The sequence below is a fragment of the Salarias fasciatus genome, chromosome 18, assembly GCF_902148845.1.
Source record: "Salarias fasciatus chromosome 18, fSalaFa1.1, whole genome shotgun sequence".
Taxonomy (NCBI): domain Eukaryota; kingdom Metazoa; phylum Chordata; class Actinopteri; order Blenniiformes; family Blenniidae; genus Salarias; species Salarias fasciatus.
Window position 1 is genome coordinate 30,407,439 of NC_043762.1, and position 21,910 is coordinate 30,429,348.

A 21,910-nucleotide genomic window follows, 5' to 3' on the forward strand; every position below is an offset into this window, starting at 1 on the left:
CACCCTCACCTATGGTCATGAGCTTTGGGTCATGACCGAAAGGACAAGATCCCGGATACAAGCGGCCGAAATGAGCTTCCTCCGTAGGGTGGCTGGGCGCTCCCTTAGAGACAGGGGGAGGAGCTCAGTCACCAGGGAGGAGCTCGGAGTAGAGCCGCTACTCCTCCACATCGAGAGGAACCAGCTGAGGAGGCTCGGACATCTGTTTAGGATGCCTCCTGGACGCCTCCCTAGGGAGGAGTTCCGGGCATGTCCCACTGGGAGGAGACCCCGGGGAAGACCCAGGACACGCTGGAGAGACTATGTCTCTCGGCTGGCCTGGGAACGCCTTGGGATCCTCCCAGAGGAGCTGGAGGAAGTGTCTGGGGACAGGGAAGTCTGGACATCCCTGCTGAGACTGCTGCCCCCGTGACCCGGCCCCGGATAAGCGGTAGAAAATGGATGGATGGATGGATATTGGAGGAAAGATCAAAGTCAGTGCTCTGAGAAGTCTAACAAATAGAGTCAGTATAGATTGACTTTGGCATCACATAGATCTATACCAGGGTTCCCCAACTGCACTCCTCGAGGGCCACTGCCTTGCATGTTTAGAAATTTCCTGTTACAACACACCTGATTGAAATGAGTAGCTCGTTATGAGGCCACTGCAGTGCTTGATGACGAGCTGATCATTTGAATCAGGTGTGTTGTAGCAGGAAGATTCTAAAAGGCAGTGGCCCTGGAGGACCAGAGTAGGGGAACCCTGATCTATACAATTAAAGAATGCTAAATGTATTTATTTATTTTCAGGAAACACTTCCTTTTGTGTCTAGTCTCCAACAGCCACCGATCAATGTGTAAGTATTGAGTGAATCGCTGTAACTTCATAACAGAATTTCTTTTTTACTGATATTACCTCCACACTCAGGAGGAGTGTAGGACCATTTTTTGTTGCAGAACCACTTCAACTCAGCCATCGACTGTCTGTTGTGAATGGACAAACCTAAACTTCAAAATAAATCTGGAACAGTGGTCCCAAAAAAAGGTTGGCGTTTGAGATAACACCTGACATCATAAGAATACGGCTCAAACGAAGCAGTTCTGTGTAAGATGGTCTACAACTGCTCCTGAGTGTCATGCAGGTGTGATGACTGGATAACTGAATGGTGTAGTTTAATTTATTGCTGCAGAAGGAGGTTCGACCGGTCAATGAATCCAAGGTTTTTCCATCAGTCCTGTAAATGTTTCATCAATTATGTTTCAAAAAGTCAGGAAATATTACAAAGGTCTGCGTGATTTTAGGTGAAGCACATAGTGTTTGAGATTTGGGACTTATATGAAGATCACATGACATTTAATCAACAGTCAATGTAGAAAAGTAGGAAGTTCATTAGGGTTGACGCACTTTTCATTTACACTGTGGTATGTCAGGAGATTTGTTGTTATTTTGCCGTAGTGATATGACTATTGTAACGGACATGTTGCACTGTAAAACAGTAAGACTGCATTATATAAACAGTGTCCTTTTTCACATTTGTTTAGACATCTGTTCACGTAAATGTTTATTAGGGTAGATAGCTATGGAATACGGCTCCCCATCCTCAAATACAGATATTCCACAGCTGCAGATTACTTAGAAATTATGTACATTAAATATGTATTTAAAGAAAAAACAAACCTTTCATTGTGTACATCAATTCTTTTGTTCATCTTTTTTATAATACACTGTATGTGTTTTAGAGATGACTTCCACGTGGCCTCTGACAGTGAGTCAGACATTGAAGATATCCCCCTGCCATCCCCTGACAGAGGTGATTTTGAGGTATGAAATTAAAACAATACATAAATGCTGAACATGTAACGTCTGTCAAAGTCTGCATCCCATCTTATTGTGAAAGTCACCGTGTCTTGTCTTGGTGTCACTTCCTTTATGTACTTTAAGTTTTGTTCTGTTTTTTTTTTTTTTAGTTCCCGTTATCCCTTTTGTGATGTGTCTCACCTGGGTTGGTTGCACCACCTGCGTTCTCATGTTTATTTAACCTCAGTCTTCCACTTTTTCTATGTCAAACCATCTGTGTTTGTACCCTGTTTTCCTGTTCCTTGAGTGTCATCAGTAGGTCTAATTAAAACATTTAGTTCCACCACATCCGCTTTTCCAAGTCTGCATTTTGCTCCAGTCCTGCACACACCCTGACAACGTCCTCTGTGCAGCTTGCATCATACACTTATGTGTTCAACTTTGTTACAGAATGAAGTTCCACTCGAGGAGGTTTTGGAGCCATTTCGGAGGGATTGGCTGGATGAAAACAGTACCATTACTGTTATCGCCAGACGGAGGCATGTGCTTCAGAGCGCCTGCATGGCTCTGTCTCGCAGCTGTTTCTCCTGGCACAAATGCCCAAACATCGAATTCGTGTCTGAAATGGCTGAGGACTACGGGGGCCGCGAAGAGAATTTTTTCAGTAACTAAATGACACGTTCTTACCTGTGACTTATGACATACTGTGAATCCTTTGTCTTTTCTTTAATTCTGTGGCATTCAAGTAATTATATTGCTTTTGCATTACATTCTGCTTGCTGATGGTGGGTCTGCAAACCACATATGGCGTTTTTGTTGGGACGACGGGAAACCTAATTTTCTCCTACGACCAGCGGGCGCTGTCAGCAAACAAGTACTACACCGCTGGAAAGTTGGTGGCCTGGTCCATTATGCACAATGGACCAGGCCCCAAATGCCTCAACACACAGTTGTATGAGCTGATGTGTGGTCGGGATCCAGACCTGGCATCAGTTCATACAACTGTGTTCTGCGATGAAGAAATCACCAGCAACCTGGCAAAGGTAATATATGAAATATTGAGAAAATATTGCTTTCGAGAACAGCAATTGGTGTATTTTCTTTTCTAACATTTTCTGCTCACCTTGAAAGGTTGCTAGGTGCAGCAGTGAGGAGGAGCTGTCCAACCTCCAGACCCAGCTGGGGGACTGGATCGCTGGCTGTGGAGTTCCAGGCATTTACAGTGCCACGCTGGAAAGCCTTCCACAGATCCAGCAGCAAATTGTGGCCCATTTCCTGTACCATCGGTAAGAAACATCAAAGTAACTGTGATGTACAAGACCCCTACAGCTAGTATTTAGTACACATTTATTTGAACAATCTATGATGTAAATATAATTACCTCTAGTGTTTTAAAGCCAATAAGACGATGACAATAGCATTTTATTTGGCTGGAATATGTAGCACAACAGGAAACATACTTTTCGCACTCTAGTACCAACAGAACTGCAAGCATGAGCCAGCAATTTGTCACGGGCATGGAAGCCTGTGGTAACTTGTGGTCATTGGTGAAGGCATCGTGGAGGCAGTTCCTGCCTGTCTTCACCAATGTCGGAGTGAAACTCACAAGGACCTGCATGCAAGAGCTCTTCACCGTGTCCTGGAGCCCAGCAGGGACAAACAGAAGGGAGCAGGAGGAAGCCACGGTCTACCAATGGGAATGGTGGCTCATGGCCATTCAAGGTTGGTACTCAGTACTCAGGAGTACATTTTATAAAATATATGTAGTATTTGTTTATTTAAAATTTTACAAATTAACTGTGCTGAAAACACTTCTGATTCTGTTAACAGAAAAGGAGGTGGACATTTCTTTTGAAGACGTCCTGGCCTTCACCACAGGAGCAGACGCCCCCCCCCCCCCCCCCCCCCCCCCCCCCCCCACCTGGGCTTTCAGAGGCCATGCTCCATTGACTTCTATGATCAAGAACCCGGAACTCGCCGCATCCCTTTCTCCTCCACCTGCGCACTGACACTGTCCATTCCAAGAGGGGTCCAGGAGGAGGACACGTTCAGAGACCTAATGTCTATGGCAATTAGGGGTTCCCTGGGTTTTGGGAAAGTTTAGGTTTGGAGTGTTTTAGGTTTGGGATGTTTTGTATATAGTTTGTGTTTTTGTTATGTTTTTTTTTTTTTTTTTTAATGTTCTGTGGCATCTGGACCAAACTCACCCTTTTGGCAGCAGCCGGTTGTTAACTTATTACATGGTGTGCCATCGTTCAGCATTTCATGTGTTTAGTCTCTTCAGCAACCATCTGCTAGATTCTGGACTGAATGTTTTGTTTTGGGTTTTTTTGCAATATAGACAATAACCGTTCAAGTAGTTTCCTTTTTTTTTTAAATGGGGCTGATTTCAGAGGTGACTAACTAATCCAAAGGAACACAATACAAGTGAATAAAATACACGTTTTAGAAACCAATTTGTTTCCCTTTTTTCCCCCTTCTTCTCTTCCCCTTCTTATTAGCACTTGTCATGTTATTTTAGAGTTTGTGTCTTATTGTCATAGTATTTAAATGGCCAGGTGACAGCGAGGGCAACGTGCTACTGATCACAGAGGAAAAGCGAGGAGCCTCATAAAGTAGAGGTTTGACCATAGAGAGCATAAATTCCATGCTGTTGCAGGATTTCTCCTCGCTGCTGTTGCAGCTTTCTCTGATGTGCTGTCCACCCTTGCCTGTCAGTTCTGATATAATGTGTTGCCTTTCCACCCAGAAAATTGAAATTGCAGCAGGGGAGTTTAGGAGAACACTTTGCCAGGCTTTGAGGAGTTGCTCATTAGAGTTGTGGTTTGAGACGGTGCTCGGGCCTCTGATTTGATCCTCCAGACTGCTTACAAAGGCTCTGAGAATGTAAAGGTCGCAGACTATGATTCCCCCAGTGTCATCAGCTGATAAAGTTGCTTCCATTGAACTTAGGAAGCTGAAATGTTGGTATGTTGTTCTGTCTTCCCTCAGGATCACATCTGTGGTGGTCTGACTCCACTCAGTCCTCTCTGCTGCCCGCACAGGGCGCCGCAATGTCCAGTTAAAAGAATCAATGAAGCACCATCATTTGGTCAGATTTGCTCCAAATAAGATGAGATTTGTGGGATGTGTTCACACCTCTGCCAGAAAGTCATATGCAGAATTTGGAAGCCCCACTTCCTTCCTGAAGCTACTTCCTGTTTGGGAGGAGCTTTTGAAACAAATCCCAACAGGTCATGATTTTATAGCTCCCAGAGGCCTCACAGTTCAGGTTTCAGGTCTGTATCTGCTGTAGAGGTCAAATAAAAGCAATTATATCAACAGAGGTCAAAGGTCAGAACAGGCTTCATGTCTCAGTGAGGCCTCACAGGGTTTAGTGACCTTGTGGGGCACCTCTAAAGGACTGTCTGACAATAATCCAACTCTAACAGCATGAAGGAAATAAACAGGCCTTGTAGTGTGTATCTTTTATACATGGACCCACACTGACCTGGAGAGAAGCCTCTGCAGCTCCGTCTGGTGGATCTAGTGCAGCACATCTGTGTTAAGAGGTTTTCCTTCATGTTGAAGTACACTGCACACGTATTTGGCTTTTCATGGTTGGTGCTAGGGCTGTCGCGGTAAACCGGTATTGACGATAATCGTGGTATTAAAAAATGAAATTTCAATATCGTGTTCAAAATGCGCCTATGATAATATCGTAAAGAGGATCTAGTCCCGCTTGAAACGTGCTGAAGTGTATTTTCAAAGTCCGTTCCTGTTCTTCCGTCCTGCTTCGTCTCCCTCCTGCAGCACCCCACCTCTCCCCCTCCCCTCACATGTAAAAACAGCAGAGCAGCGGTAGCAGCACGGCTCCTAGCTAGCGTGGCCCCCAGTTAGCAAGCGTCACAAGTGAACTAAACATGTCGGCAACGACAGAGAGACGCTCTATCCTAACCCGATAAAAGTGTGTTTAGCAGCACTGACTGCACGTTGATGCAAGCCGGGTAGTAGTGGGGCCCCATTAGGTAGGTTCCAGACGTGTCATTGTAATGTGTCCGGGGGGTTTCAAGTTGTGTCGCTGATATCCGCCGTCTTCTCCGCCGGCCCCCTTCTAGCAACTAACCGGGGAGTACTCTAAAGGGCCCCATGCAGGGGATTTTCGACACGTTGTCGTTGCAGCGTCTAGTGTGGCGCCTTAAATTTGTCATTGAAATTGGCTGATGTCAGCCGTTCCTCGGGACCCCCTTCAGCTCGGGGCCCTAGCCAGTAGCGGCTCCTCTGGCTGGGGAGAAGCAGCTGCTGCTCATTCCGCCTCCGATTTAAACAAACAAACAAAAATTCTCGGCAGTGTGGTGGTGGGACAGGATTTCACCCCAACAGGGTCTGAGGGTTTTCATAACCCACCAACCCGACGTAAGTTAAGCCTCTGCCGTGGATCCTCTGTTAATCAGTTCATCAGATGTGTAACTACACTTTTGGTATGCAGTTGTACAGTTACTGTTCCCATAATGTTTCAACGCCTCGTTTGACAGGTATTCTGAATGTAATTCATCTGGGAAAAGAGAGAAAACAAACAAAATTAAAATTAAAGATGAATCTGAATGTTTGTACCATTATTGGTTAAATTTTTGCTGATATCGTGATAATATCGTTATCGTGATATTTTTTGCCCATGATAATCGTGAAGAGAAAATTTGATATCGTGACAGCCCTAGTTGGTGCCACACAGACCTGCATAAACCGGTGGGAAGGCAGTGGTGTGAAGGGAGCCGGAGCTTAAACTAATTATTCTTACAGAATACTCAGATATGCATGGATGAAGAGAAACATCAACCAAGAAGAAGTTTTCGTGAGCTAATCACACACTAACCATGTTAACAGCTCAGAAAAGTCCATTTTTCTGAGCTACTTTTCTTCTGCACACACACACGGCGCTGGTGGTGTTGTGTTACTTTAAGATCGACTTTTCCCCTCAGATACACGCCAAAGGGATGAATAAAGTTCTATCTATCTGAAAGAAATGTGTTGATTTATCACCCTTTTCTTATTTGTTTCATTACGTCAACACTTCATAACCTACTGGGATACAATTAAAACAATTGAAAACGTATGATGGTAATAGGAATAGAATGAGCTATGTGGTCGTTTGAATTGGGACTTGTCATGAGGTGGAAGTAACGAGGAGCATGCAGCCCACTGTAAGGGTAAATACACATTTATTTTATCAGAAATAAACAACAGTTAAGAACGATAATGTTGTAATCACTTCCAGATGACCGCAGAACGCGTCTTGGTTTCCATGGTGATCAAGACCTCAGTGCAATGCTGAGAAGCTCCAGCTGTCTTCTCTGGTGGCAGATGTGTTGGAGCTGCTCTTAAAAACCCCCCAAAAACAGTTTGTTAGAAATACATCAGGCGGTAAATATTAGCTCCAAAACAGCCCTCGTCACTACACAATGTGAGAGGTGTGCGTGCATATTTAAATTAACGACAAGAATAAGTTGAAAAAGACTGCATGGAACCTTCAAACATGACAAAAAAAGAGTAAATAACCATAATGTCTTTTCAGAAGAGTAAAATGCATCCCAGACGAATATACAGGGTCATTTTTAACCACCAACATGATGAAGGAAAAGCAAGAAAAACAATCCGTTTCAGCCCACGCCTAAAGATTCTATGGGGGAAAAAAAACAAAACAATAGATATAAATAGATATAGATAGAAACACCTCACCCTGCGATGGCCACTACCGCCACTGTAAATAGGTTGTTTTACTTTACTGTATCTCTGTTATTGTTTATAGTGCTTGATTTGCATTGTAGCTGTGGTGTATTTATTTTCAGCGGAAGAGGGAAAAAAGTGTTTTCATTGACAATAAAAACAAATTCTTGTGTCTAAAGTTCTGTTTTTCACTGTTGTCTTTTTTTGTTGTTGTTTATCTTCTGTGTGCTGCATTAATGATTCTGGTGATGTCATTGCAACAACAAAATCACTGTTGTACAGGAAAATCCAGAATTGACTGAACTGTTGATAGCCTGCCCCATAATCCTGCATTGAAAAACAGGAAAACCATGTCGGCACAGCTGGAAAAATCCACATAACGCTGAACCGAGCTAAAACAGTTGTTTAAACCACTACTGCCACCCTGTGGTTAAAATGCGTAACATCACCTTATGAGCACGACCTGTTGGCAGATCAGATGTGGCGCTAAACCACAGACTGTATGACCTAAACCTGCAATTATTGTGTGAATGTTGAGGCATTCACACAATACATTCACAATACATACACGATTACATTCCTCCTCTGACTTCTTCCGCCGTTTTTTGGCAGGCTTCTCCTCCTACAAATTTTGTCCGATTTGAACCATTCATATATCAAAATGTGCAGCTTTTTAATGACATGGGTGCTATGTTCTAGCTTTTTAATATCTTTTAAACTTTTTGAAATATTTCAACTTTTGTGCAACTTTTTGCCCCATGTTAACGGATGGAGATTTTGTCAAACTTTGGAACCTCATAACTTCCTCAAATCTTAACCGATTTTAACCATTCAACTTTTAAACTATTCAACTTTTTAAACCCTTTCTTCAACCTTTTTAAACTTTTTCAACTTTGTTCAACTTTTTAAAACATTTCAACTTTTTAAAATTATTTTTAACATTGAAGTGGATGGAAAAACTCTTCAACTGACCTTTCAACTCCTTCAAATTTAAACCATTACAACTTGGTCATACTTTTACATAGACAAGTCACTTTATGTTGAAAACGTAAGCATTTTTGTCCTCTATTCAGGTATGTAATATCATGTCCAGATATTATACCAAATTTAAACTGTGAGCCTTCAAGTACGGAGAGAATTTCAGCCGTTTTTGGAGTTTATAATGGGTGTGTATTGGAAAAGCTAGAGTGGGAGAGTGGCAGTTAGAGTGGGGTAGGCTCTGAATTTTAACCAAAAAAAAATTCTTTTCTGGTCCGTACGGTCACATTTCTTGCTCAATCTGCACAATAAGCCCTCAAAACGTAGGCATTTTTCTTGTGACCCGTACAATTGAGTCACTTTGTCTCTATCTCAAACGGTTCTCTCTCCAGCTGCATTTCTGTGAGGAGAGCGCAGGATTTTCTCCCATCCGCTCCAATGCATTTTGGAGAGAGATTTTCTCGCTCAAATCCAAAACTTCACTCGTGTTCGCACCATCGCCGTGGCTGAATGGATGATCCTACAGACATGATTCCTGCACCATTGAATTCAAGAAAGGCTTCTGAATCTGATTGCGAAAAAATCTTTTTCAATGTCACCTCTGGGTTCTCGAGGAATGATATTTTCTCAACCATGCACACTCCATAAGAACTGCTGATTCACTGTCATGGCTGCTGTGCAGCTGGTCTCCATAGCAACAGACACACCTGTTGTGCTGCTGCAGCTTGATTAGTCTGGATGTTTCCATTAAGACTGGAGCTCTATTGATCCTCTGTTACTCTGACACTGACTCTACTGCTTCTTCTACCTTTTTCAACCTTTTTCAACTTTTTGTAGCATTTTCAGCGTTATTCAACCTTTTTCAACTTTTTTCAACCCTTTTCAACTTTTTGTAGTGTTTTAAACCTTTTTTAACTTTTTGCAGTGTTTTCAACCTTTTTCAAACTTTTTCAACTTTTTGCAGTGTTTTCAACCTTTTTCAAACTTTTTCAACTTTTTGCAGTGTTTTCAACCTTTTTCAACCTTTTGCAGCATTTTCAAACTTTTACAACCTTTTTCAACTTTTTGCTATGTTTTCAACCTTTTTCAACTTCTTTCAACTTTTTGCAGCGTTTTCAACATTTTCAACCTTTTTCAACTTTATTTCAGGGTTTTTCAACTTTTCCTATTCAGTTTTTCTGCATTACAGTTTAACATTTTCAGCTCAGTATTCACACTTGCAGTTTCTTAAGGAACTGCAAATTTTTCTAGTTACATTAGAGACGGTGATGCTGACTGTTGGTGGACATGGGAGAAAGTGTAACGATTAGCATCTCAAATTAAGTGTTTTAGCAAGAGATTGTTCGCGTAGTTATGACATAACACAACAACAAAACGCAAATAAATAAAAAGCAAATATATTTGGACTTGATACATTTTGAAAATGCGATGATCAAGGTTTTGTTTGTTTATTTTATATACCACCTACATGTTTTCAGCATAGTGTATTCGGCCACGGTGATTATACTTAATCCGTGCAGATCAATATTTTAATGCTCTGATTACAGTAGAGACGGTGATGCTGATTAAGTACTGGTGGACATGGGAGACATTGTAACGATTAGCATCTCAAAATAGATGTTTTAATTCGTGCAGATCGACATTTTAATCCTCTGAATTTCAGTCATTTCCTCTGGTAGAATAGCTGAAGTCTCTTGGATCCATTGCTGTGGCCTCGCTGTGCTCTCTGCTGATTGGCTTCAGAAAGATTAAACTTATTGGCTGTGTTTTTCAGAGGGCAGAGCTCATTAACATCTTATGAAACGCCGTAAAAAACGCGCGTTTTGCTTGTTTAAAATGCGCGTTTTTTACGGCGTTTTATTTAAAAACGGGCGTTTTTTACGGCGTCTTAAGGATCTGACGCGTTGGATTAGTGGCGAATTGTGACTCCTTTGGCTTTCCATAAATGAGCGTTCGCAGCTCATCTAAGCAGGCTATAAGCGCGTTTTTTGTGTCCGGCGACAGCAAATGTTCAATTCGTTCCGCATTACTTTGACAGCTTTGGACAGCAAGACGCTCTCTCTCCCCGCAAATGCCCTGATTGAGGGCTCGTTCTACTCCATGGCATTTTTGTACAATATTGTTTAATACTGCCGCCATGGAAAAGCTTCATTTGCCATAAGCTTCCTGTTTTTTCTGGCGGGGTTGGGAAGTTATGCATTTCTGGATATCTAAAATAGAGCAATGTCATTCCGACAAGTCATAGTGACATTTAAGATATCTTTAACTTACATTTCGCCTAGTGGAAACTGAATTACGGATATCTGTAATTGTCATTTAGGATATGGGACGCGTTTCATGACGTTTCAGTGACGTCATTAGAGATATCTAAAACTCAGTTTCGCCTAGTCGAAACTGAGATTTAGATATCTCTATCAGTCCTTTCGGATAGTCAAAACTACATTATAGATATCTTTAATGAAAATTCCGGATATCCAAAATTCATTACGCCTAGTCAGAATGGAGTTGTGGATATCCGCAGTCGTAGTTCCGGATAGTGCAATCTAGGCATTAAATGTTAAAATGGCTTGCCATCCACTGTCTGCTGAACATCCACCGTAAACAGCTGAACATGGAGGATGCTGTAGGACTCTGAGGCTCTCAGTTTCACCTGACGGATAATAGCGTGCACAATTAAAGGGGTGTGGCTTGGTCTCTCATGAAAGTAGAGGGAGGGGGAACCTCGAGATGTTGGATTAAAAAAAAAAACCTCTCTCTTTCAAAACTCCTGACACGAGCTTTAAAGGGATACTTCAACATTTTGGCAAATTGGCCCATTTAGCGCAATTCCTTAGTCATTTTGAACAGCATACTTACTGGTTTTTGTGAGGGCAAGCTGTTGTTTATTCAGAGGTGAGTCTGGGAAGGTTTTCGGGACGGACACAATGGAAGTGGACGGTATTTTTGGTTCCCCTCGTCAAACTCATCAAATACACAATCCAACAACCCCAAAACACTTTGGTGGACACTTTATAATCCCTTTAAAGGTGCTTTAAGGAGTTTGCACGTTTTATGCGAAACAGCGCCCCCTGCAGGCCTTGGGCGTAATGCAGCTTAGTGAAACACTCGTGCCTGTGGCTCACGTGCACGGAAGAGGGGAACTCCTTCCTCGCTCTTTTAGTAGCGCTCAAGTAAAATGTAAGTTTCTTCTCCCTGGTGGAGTCTGTGTGGAGCTGTGGCAGTGCTAGAAGCCAGCCTGTTCTTACTTTCTGGAAGATCCTGCTCAGTTGTTGCTCACTAAGCATCTGGTGGAGTAATGGCGGACAAAACGAAACTTAAGGAGCCAGAGTGTGCATTATGTCATTCCTTTCAAATTCTCCCCACAACAATTCTGGTGCCGGACCGGCACTTGCAACTTTCAAGTGACAATTTAGCGCTGTAATGGTGTGTTCACACCGGACGCGTCGCAAGCGTCGTGAGCGGCGCTTTTCTATGCAAAGTCTATGGTGGACGAGCGTCATGGAGCGGCGGGCGGCGGGGCGGCGCGTCAGGAGCGTCATGAGCGTCGCTTTTCGAGCGTTTCGAGCGTCGACGCCCACGACGCGCGTCCCCGGCGTCAGGAGCGTCGTGAGCGTCGCTTTTTGAGAGTTGGGAAAACTGAACTTTCGACGCGCTGCCGCTGAGCATCAACCAATCAGAGACGATCCCTCCGGTGCTACGTCACTTCGAGTGATCCGAGCCCCGATGCGGGCCAGCCGGTGTTGCTAACTTGACGACTTTCTCGCTAAATCTGGCGACTTTCCAAAGCCTCTTGGCGACGTTTTTTTGTCAAAAGCAACTAGCGACAAATCTAGCGACCTTTTCTGGTGCTCTGGAGACGTGACAGGACGTCTCGTTGCTGTCGTCAATGAGCAGCGGGTGCTGCGTGAGCCCCTCCCCCGTCCCAAAGCTCTCACAGCGGTCAGTCTCAGCAGCGCCCCCTGCTGCAGGCAGAGCAGAGAGGAGCAGACCAGACAACAGCGACTTTTCCGACGACGACGCGGTCTAGCTTTATTTTAAAAAAATAAAGCCAAGCCGCTCTCCTGATGCGATCCGCCATAGCTGGAAACAGAAATCAGCCTCCAGCGCGCCAATAAACTGACGCGTGTCAAGAGCGTCGCGAGCTTTGTGACCACCTGGTGTCAAGCGTCGTGCTTGAAGCGTCACAAGCTTCATCAGCTTCGAGGCGTCCCAAGCGTCGACGACGCCCGCGACGCGTCCGGTGTGAACGCACCGTTAGAGGTACTTGTAATGAATATGTCAGGGCACATTGTACACAGCATTAAAAATGCGTAACATATTTATGGTGGAAAATAAGTATTTTTAAGGTTAAAAACTCCTTAATGCACCTTTAAGGCCATGAAAAAAATAGGCAGTATATTGCTTTCTGATTACTCAGCCAGCAATGCTGTCCAGGAAGAAGGGAGTATTTTCCAATATCAGTAAAGTCTGTTTTTTTTTCCTTTTTCTTTATAATAATTTATAACCTTTTATTGAAGGACTTGTATTAATAAAGAAAGGATTCTGAAATGTCTGTGTTAAAAGTTATTGTTGTCTTCATACAATCTGCGCAAATAAACAATACTAAAGTCAACCAGAACCAGCAAATGCAATGACTAGTTGTAAGATTTGGGTTCAGGGTGAGTAAATACTGGAATGTGTTTGGAAAGCATGGAGACCTGTAAACCACGCCCACTCCTCACATTGCTGACAGCAGAGCCAGCTTCATGCAGGATCACCACAGCTTGATCCCTGATCCTCTGAATCCTGACATGTTCACAGAGGGACAGGGAAGCATCCAGCACGTGGTTTTTACTGTGGTGGTGGCCTCTTCTTCGAGCCTGAAAGGCTCGCAGCGCCCCCTGCTGGACGGGATGTTTACAGCCACTGCATTCTGGAACTTCAAACAGGAAGCAGCTGAGATATGTGGACGCTCTCACCTGTTCAACGCTAAATTCTACAAAGATGGGAAAAAGTTACAGAGCAATTATGACTCAAATGACTTCAGTAAAAAACAGATCTGAAACTTTCCAACCATGTTGTTGAAGTCTAGCTTTTTTTTGTCGTTTATTGAACTTGTGTGGTCATCAGTGTGTATTAAAATAGGGAAACAGATTTGTTCAGAAAAGAGGACAAATGGTTTTTAAAAAACGCTTGTTGTTTTTCATTTATCCAGTGAGAAGATCGTGCTTCATAGGCTCTGGCTAGATGGTTCATCCTGGAATGCGGTTGTTTCACAGTTATCCATCTGTTCCCCTGTCCTAAAAGACTTTCCACAGCAGTGTGTGAAGCAGAGGGATCTCACAGCCAGCAGGTCCAGACCAGGCCTCCACCCAGCCAGAACCGCCCGGTCCACACGTCCAACTGGAAGACTTGCATGAGGACCCACCCGGGCGAGCGGCCTGCGGGAGGCGCTTCACCCAGGCCTCGGACCTGACCAGCCACGCCAGGACCCACCCGGGGGAGGAGCCGTACAGCTGCCGTGGAGTTCCGGTCCAGAGGACATGGGAGGACTGGCCAGGGCCGGCGGCCATCTTTCTGTTGCCATGGAAACAGGCACACATAAGGCTTGGTAGACATTTGAATCAGAATCAGAAGATTCGCAGACATTTGAGCAGATGCAGTGTATTTGGGGGAAAGAAAGGAAATCTTCACACAGATTAAAGGTGAATTAATGAAGCTTTGAGCACATTGGGACGTGAACATGCCGCTGGTGTCTTCACTTTCAGGAGGACTCTTCCTGGATTTATTACTGAGGTCCATCAAACACTTTAATTCTGCATTTCTCTTTGATGTAAACAGTGTTAGGCTCATAGATCCTCTTCATCAGTGTTTAAAGCTTTATGTGTCATGACCCGCACGGCAGCGGCCTCCTAGTGGCGCTGTGTGGGTTCTTGTTTTTGTTTTTCAGGTGGGTGGAGCTGGAGAGGAGGCTTGCTGCAGCGTGGGTTCAGCTCGTCAGCGGGATGACTTTCAGCTGCTTGGGGCGCTGGCACTATTTAAGCGACGCCCAGGCTGAGAGTCAGCGCTGGATCGTAACATCCACGCCTGTGTGTGACGTGTGTGAGCACATTCAGCTTAGTAGCTACCCAAGCTAACTAGTTATTCTTGTTGCAGTTGGAGTCCCGATCAGCCTGCCGCAGCGCCCAGCAGCTCTCTGCCTCTCCAGCCGCCCACCTGCCCCAGACAGTCTCAGGACGCAGAGCCAGGACGCCAATACCGAAGCTCGCCACCGACGATTCGGACAGTGCCCATTCAGACCTGCCGCCTGGACTCGCCCCTTCCTGACCCCCCAGAATAAACTGTTCTTTGGTAAATGGTAAAATGGTAAATGGACTACACTTGTGTAGCGCTTTTTACCCTGCTTGACAGAGCCCAAAGCGCTTCACACTGCAATGTCACATCAACCCTTTCTCTCCATACTGGGTGGTGGTAAGCTACGACTGTAGCCACAGCTGCCCTGGGGCAGACTGACGGAAGCGAGGCTGCCAATCTGCGCCATCGGCCCCTCCGACCACCACCAACCATCTTTGCACTCTTCAGACCCGCCTCCGTCTTGCTGTTTGCGACTGAGCCTCAGTACAGTCCGTAACATTATGAAAGCCATTGATCTTTGCATTTATTTATTTTTTTCCACAACTGTATGCTGCCATTTCTATATAGATCTATAAATACAGATAAGAGAGAAAACACTTGTCCATGGGAGGAAACGCACTCTGCCACTGAAACAGGCACAGTAGAGGCTATGAGGGATGAATTTAAGGAGGAAGTGGACGGCTGGAGCCCTAAACTGGACGAAAGGCCGATCAGGAATGTGGATTCTGTTCTCTGATTGGCTGGATTGAAATACCATCATGAGATGAAGGCAGAATGAAGAGGCCTTCGTTTATGATGAATATGGCTAAAGTCAAAGGGCAGCTGAAAGTGGATGACCTGCAGTAAACCTACACGTGTTCCCGTGTGAAAATTGAATGATAACAGAAGGCGCTCATGCAGTGCGGAGGTGGTTAATAAGTGTAGCCTCACTCTGCCATGCCTTCCTGCTGTTTGTCTTGTAGCGGCGATGCCTCCTTCACAGCTGGACGAATGTGATCGTCCTCTCCATCACAAGTGAAGTCATGAGAAAGAATCATTCTGTTGTCAGTGTGTTCAGTATCAGTCTCTGTTTCAGGACCGGCTGTCCTCCTCCTCTCTGCATCAGGACCAGCTTCCTCCTGCCTGCCCCTGTTTGTCTGTGGAGCGTCTGAAGGGACAGAACCAGCCTCTGGAGTGAAATCAGCCAGTGAGAGTGAGATGTGTTCCACACGGAAACCAAGTGGATGCTTTGAATGTTCAGCACTTCTGAGGTTTTCATAGTTTTCTGCTCAGAAAATGTGATAGTTTTGTTCACAATGTTCATTTAGTGTATGAGGAAATTAAATCCGCATTACTTCAGCCAGAGGTGGTCCAGCTCCAGCGGAGGCCCTCCGCCTGCTGCTCAGCTGAGAAACAGCTGCATGGCGAGGTTCAGCAGCTGGAGATGGCCTCTAAAGACTCCTGAGAGTTCAAATGAAGCTGTCCAGGTTTTTCTTGAAAAGGAGTCCTCAGCTGCAGCCTGTCTGGGCTCACTCTGGATCAGACCGGGACCCGGACTCAGGATGTAGCACAGAGCTTCATGGCTGAAGGCCGGTCAACAGGGGGACCAGCTGAGACTCGTTCCGGACTAGGGTTGCCAACTCCCAGAGATTGAAATAAGGAACGCCTCTCGTGGGCAGCTGAAAAAAACTGGGTTTTTGGGGGGTGAAAAACGCATATATAACAGCATTTTGCCACAGTTACACCTATTACAGACTATAAAAACACATTAGGCTACTGCATCACACCTGCAGCAGCAAGATTGTAATAACTCATGATCAGCTTGATCAGTTTGTGTTTGAGGCCTGCAGTGAGACAGTTATCATTCCAGTATCATCATCATGATGGACAGCAGCTCTCAGCCACTGCACCGGACGGTAGAGCAGCTCAGCAGCTCCTTCAGAGGAGACTGAGACCCTCAGAGCAGGAAGGAGCTACCACAGGCCTCTCATCCCCACCGCTGTCAGACTGTACAGTTCTACTGTGTAGAATATAACCTAATCCTGGACATTATAATATCCTGCACCCCCCCTTTCAGAAATTCAGTGACACTTTATCATCCATTCACTCTGCTAAAACATATTGTACGTATTATATCACACTGCATCATATATTGCATATTGTATTGTATATATTGTATATTTTATACATATACTGTTACATTTTTAAGATTCAGGTTGGACATACAGTCAGATCTTCATTGTCTTTAGCTTCTATTGTCCATCCTAGTATGATTTGCACTATAACTTGTTAATTATTGCACCATTCATTACTTTTGCACCCTGCTGTGTGTTCTATGAGCCGATACACCTGTAAATGTCTCCACTGTGACATTAATAAAGTCTTCTATTCCTATTCTATTCTATTCTATTCTATTCTATATTTATTGCTAAATGTGCAAAATGTCATCAAACAGCTGCTGTCTCTTCTGGATTTTAACATGTTCTTGTTTTTTCAACTAAAAAAGTGCAAAATCAAAACTGAAAAACCTTCTAAACAAAAAAACCAACAAGGTTCCGTTTCTAAACTGAAAACACTCCACAGTCTGCAGCAGCAGACACACATCAATGAACTAAACATGATATATCCGATATGGAAACGGCACAAACTGACATGTCTCTGGAAGCCATGCTGCTGCTGTAATGTTTTGATTTACTTCTTCCATGCGCTCTGTGACCAACTGACTACTGGCCAATGAGCTGCCGCAGCCTCAGAGGAACGGTGTTTTTTTGACCAATGAGATAAGAGTGATTCTGTGTTGTCGAGCCATCTCTGTCAGCTCATTGGTCACAGAACGTCAGAGAGCCGGTGAACAATTTACCGTAAGTTTTCACAAAAAAAAGCGCATGTTCCATTGCTCACGTTTTGACTCTCACAAAAATACGGAACAAAGTGCGTTCCTTTTCAGCTCAATACGGAACGCACACTTTTACATCCAAATACGGAACGATTCCGTTTTTCAAGGAACAGTTGGCAACTCTATTCCGGACACAGCACTGAGGACCCTTCTTCAAAGCACAGGCACAGGACAGTTTCCTTTTTGACCATGCAACATTCCTTCTTAAATAACCGTGTGTTTTCCTGGGACTCCATCCATCCATCCATCCATTTTCTACCACTTATCTGAGGTCGGGTCTCAGGGGACAGCAGTCTCAGCAGGGATGCCCAGACCTCCTGTCCCCAGACACTTCCTCCAGCTCTTCAGGGATGATCCCAAGGTGTTCCCAGTCCAGTCAAGAGACAGTCTCTCCAGCATGTCCTTGGTCTTCCCCGGGGTCTCCTCCCGGTGGGACATGCCCGGAACACTTCCCCAGGGAGGCGTCCAGGAGGCATCCTAAAGAGGTGCTGAGCCTCCTCAGCTGCTCCTCTGGATGTGAAGGAGTAGCGGCTCTACTCCGAGCTCCTCCCCCTGTCTCTAATACCCCTTTCACAATGCAACTAGCGGGTCGACCCGTGTTTTCAACCTGCTAACCAGTGTTGTCACTAACACGCTACTAATTAACGCGTTATTTTAATCTGATTACTTTCTTTCATCCATCCATCCATCCATTTTCTACCACTTATCCGGGGCCGGGTCTCAGGGGCAGCAGTCTCAGCAGGGATGTCCAGACTTCCTGTCCCCAGACTCTTCCTCCAGCTCCTCTGGGAGGATCCCAAGGCGTTCCCAGGCCAGCCGAGAGACATGTTCTCTCCAGCGTGTCCGAGGTCTTCCCCGGGGTCTCCTCCCATGGGACATGCCCATAACTCCTCCCCAAGGAGGAGTACAGGAGGCATCCTAACCAGATGCCCGAGCCTCCTCAGCTGCCCCTCTCGATGTGGAGGAGTAGCGGCTCTACTCCGAGCTCCTCCCTGGTGACTGAGCTCCTCCCCCTGTCTCTAAGGGAGTCCAGCCACCCTATGGAGGAAGCTCATTTCAGCTGCTTGTATCAGGGATCTTGTCCTTTAGGTCATGACCCAAAGTTCTTGACCATAGGTGAGGGTGGGAACGTAGATTGACCGGTAAATCGAGAGCTCCGCCTTTCGGCTCAGCTCCCTCTTCAATCAATCAGTCAATCAATTTATTTTTGTATAGCCCAGTATCACAACAACAGTTGCCTCAGAGGACTTCAAGATGTTACATTTGTCGGTAAAAGTAAAAACAGTGAATAAGCATAATGGTAATATGTCAATATTTACAGTAACGAGACAGAACGAAGCAACCACCGCCTTCGACCCTCACATCCGGCAAGAAAAAACTCCAAAAACCCAGTGGGAAAAGAAGAAATCTTGGGGAGAACCACAGTATGGAGGGATCCCACTCCCAGGGACGGACAGCTTTGGCAACAGCTAGCATGAGACAATAAGAAGTAAAGCCTAGGACTATGTTGAGGACAGTCCGTTGGACGGTCCAGCACAAGAACCACGGATCCCAGCAGTAGAACCGAAGCCAGTCCACGGGCAGGACCGACAGGGGTGTCCTCCCGGTCCGGACGGAGCTTGTTCATAGGCCTTCGTAATAGTGGAGTCAGCAACTGAAACTGGAGAAGACTCCCCCTCGAAGGGGGGGACAGCAGGTGAAAAGCAATGAACGGACTAAAGGGAATAACATTCAGACATTAGAGGACAGGGCTCAGTGCACCGTACTTCCCACAGCATTCTAGCTCCTGGGGCAGCTTTGTAGATACTTAACTGTTTAAACTAGTATTTAGTTAGTATAGTTTAGTTTAGTTTAATTTAGTTTGGTTTAGTTTAATTTTGTTTAGTGTAATTTGGTTTGGTTTAGTTTAATTTAATTTAGTTTAGTTTAGTTTAGTTTAGTTTGGTTTACTGTAGTTTGGTTTGGTTTACTTTAGTTTGGTTTAGTTTAGTTTAGTTTGGTTTAGTTTAGTTTAGTTTAGTTTAGTTTAGTTTAGTTTAGTTTAGTTTAGTTTAGTTTAGTTTAATTTAGTTTAGTTTGGTTTACTGTAGTTTGGTTTGGTTTGTTTTAGTTTAGTTTAGTTTAGTTTAGTTTAGTTTAGTTTAGTTTAGTTTAGTTTAGTTTAGTTTAGTTTAGTTTAGTTTAGAATCCCTAGCTGACCTGATCATAGGCTGCATCGAAGAGAAACGTCTTGAGCCTAACCTTAAATGTGGAGACTGTGTCTGCCTCTTTGACACCACTTGGAAGCTGGTTCCATAAAAATGGTGCCTGATAGCTAAAGGCTCTTCCACCGAGTGTCCATTTAGAGACTCTAGGAGTCACCAGTAACCCTGCATTTTGAGAGCGAAGTGCTCTGATTGGTTGATAAGGCGTTAAAGCATCTTGGAGATAGGTCGGAGCCATCCCATTTAGGATTTTGTAAGTGAGGAGAAGGATTTTAAATCTAACTCTAAACTCGACTGGAAGCCAGTGAAGAGATTTTAGAACGGGAGTAATGTGTTCACGTCTTCTAGTTCCAGTTAATAATCTGGCGGCTGCATTTTGAACCAACTGAAAGTTTTTTAATACACTTTTTGGGCAGGCTGCGAGAAGGGAGTTGCAGTAGTCCAATCTCGCAGAAACAAATGCATGGATGAGTTTTTCTGCATCGCTTCTAGGTAGAATGTTTCTTATTTTAGCTATGTTGCGCAAGTGGAAATATGCTGTTTTACAAGCCAGGTTGATGTGTGCTTTAAATGAGATATCCTGATCAAATAAGACCCCGAGGTTCCTCACAGTAGAGGAGGAGGATACACTGACGTTATCTAAGGTAATAATCTGTTTGGATAGACACTCTCTCAGTTTATGGGGGCCTAGTATAATGACCTCTGTTTTGCCAGGATTCAGACGGAGATAGTTCGTAGTCATCCAGGTTTTAATTTCTCTGATACAGTCACTGAGTCTGTCTATTTGATTAGTTTGATCAGGTTTCATAGATAAATACAGTTGTGTGTCATCTGCATAGCAATGAAAATTGATATCGTGACTTCTAATTATGTTCCCTAAAGGAAGCATATATAACAGAAATAAAATTGGCCCGAGCACGGACCCTTGAGGAACCCCATAACTGACCTGGGAGCACGGTGAGGACTGTTGGTTAACGTGAACAAATTGGTACCTATTAGATAAATAGGATTTGAACCAGCAGAGGGCTTTTCCTCTGATGCCAACCTCACATTCTAACCTCTGCAGGAGAATATTGTGGTCGATTGTATCAAAAGCTGCACTGAGGTCTAGGAGAACCAGGATTGAGACTAGACCTGCGTCAGCTGCCAATAGCAAGTCATTAGTGACTTTAACTAACGCAGTCTCAGTGCTGTGATAAGCTCTATATCCTGACTGAAATTTCTCAAATAAACTATTGTCCTGTAGGTGGCGGTAAAGCTGTTTAACCACAACTTTTTCCAGGACTTTTGAAATAAAAGGCAGATTTGATATCGGTCTGTAGTTAGCTAGAATATCAGGATCGAGATTAGGTTTTTTCAGCAGTGGTTTGATTACTGCGAATTTAAATGACTGTGGCACATAGCCATTTTCTAGAGAGGTATTTATTATAGTTATGATCGTATTTAAGATAACTGGAAGGATATCTTTGAAAAGCTTAGTTGGAATTGGATCTAGGAGACAGGTTGAGGTTTTAGAAGACATTACAATTGAAGTAATCTCAGCCCCATTTACTAATGAGAAACTATCTAGTATTTCAGGTATTTCAGGTGGAGGCAGTGGCTGGATTCCCTGAGCTTGATCTGAGGAAAGCGCTTCACTGATTTTACCTCTAATGGTTATGATTTTATCATTAAAGAATTTAAGAAAGTCATGGCAGTTTAAAGATTCTGGGATTACTGGTTCCACTACAGTATGACTGGTTGTCAGTCTGGCTACAGCGTTGAATAGAAACCGAGGGTTATTTTTGTTTATTTCTATTAAACGAGAGTAATATAATGTCTTGGCTTTAAAAAGAATTTGTTTATAGCTTAGCAAGCTACATTTCCAGGCCTTCAGAGATTGTTCTGATTTAGATTTACGCCACAGTCTTTCTAATTGTCGAGTTTTTTGTTTGAGAACACGGGTTTCAGAATTAAACCATGGAGCAACGCGCCTGGGTCGATTGGTTTTCAGCTGCAACGGGGCCACTACGTCAAGGGCAGATTTTAGTGAGTGCATAGCACTGTCAACAAACTGATCACTATTATCACCACTGGTCAATAAGCTCATTTCTGTGAGTTCACAAGATAATGCAGCAAATGCAGGCTGGATCAATTCTTTGTACCGAGCCACAGATTTTTCAGATAATGTCCGTATCAGCTGAATTTTATCTTTTTGAGCACAGTAGTCTTCAATCAAAACCTGAAAAGTAATTAAAAAATGGTCTGAGAGAATAGGGT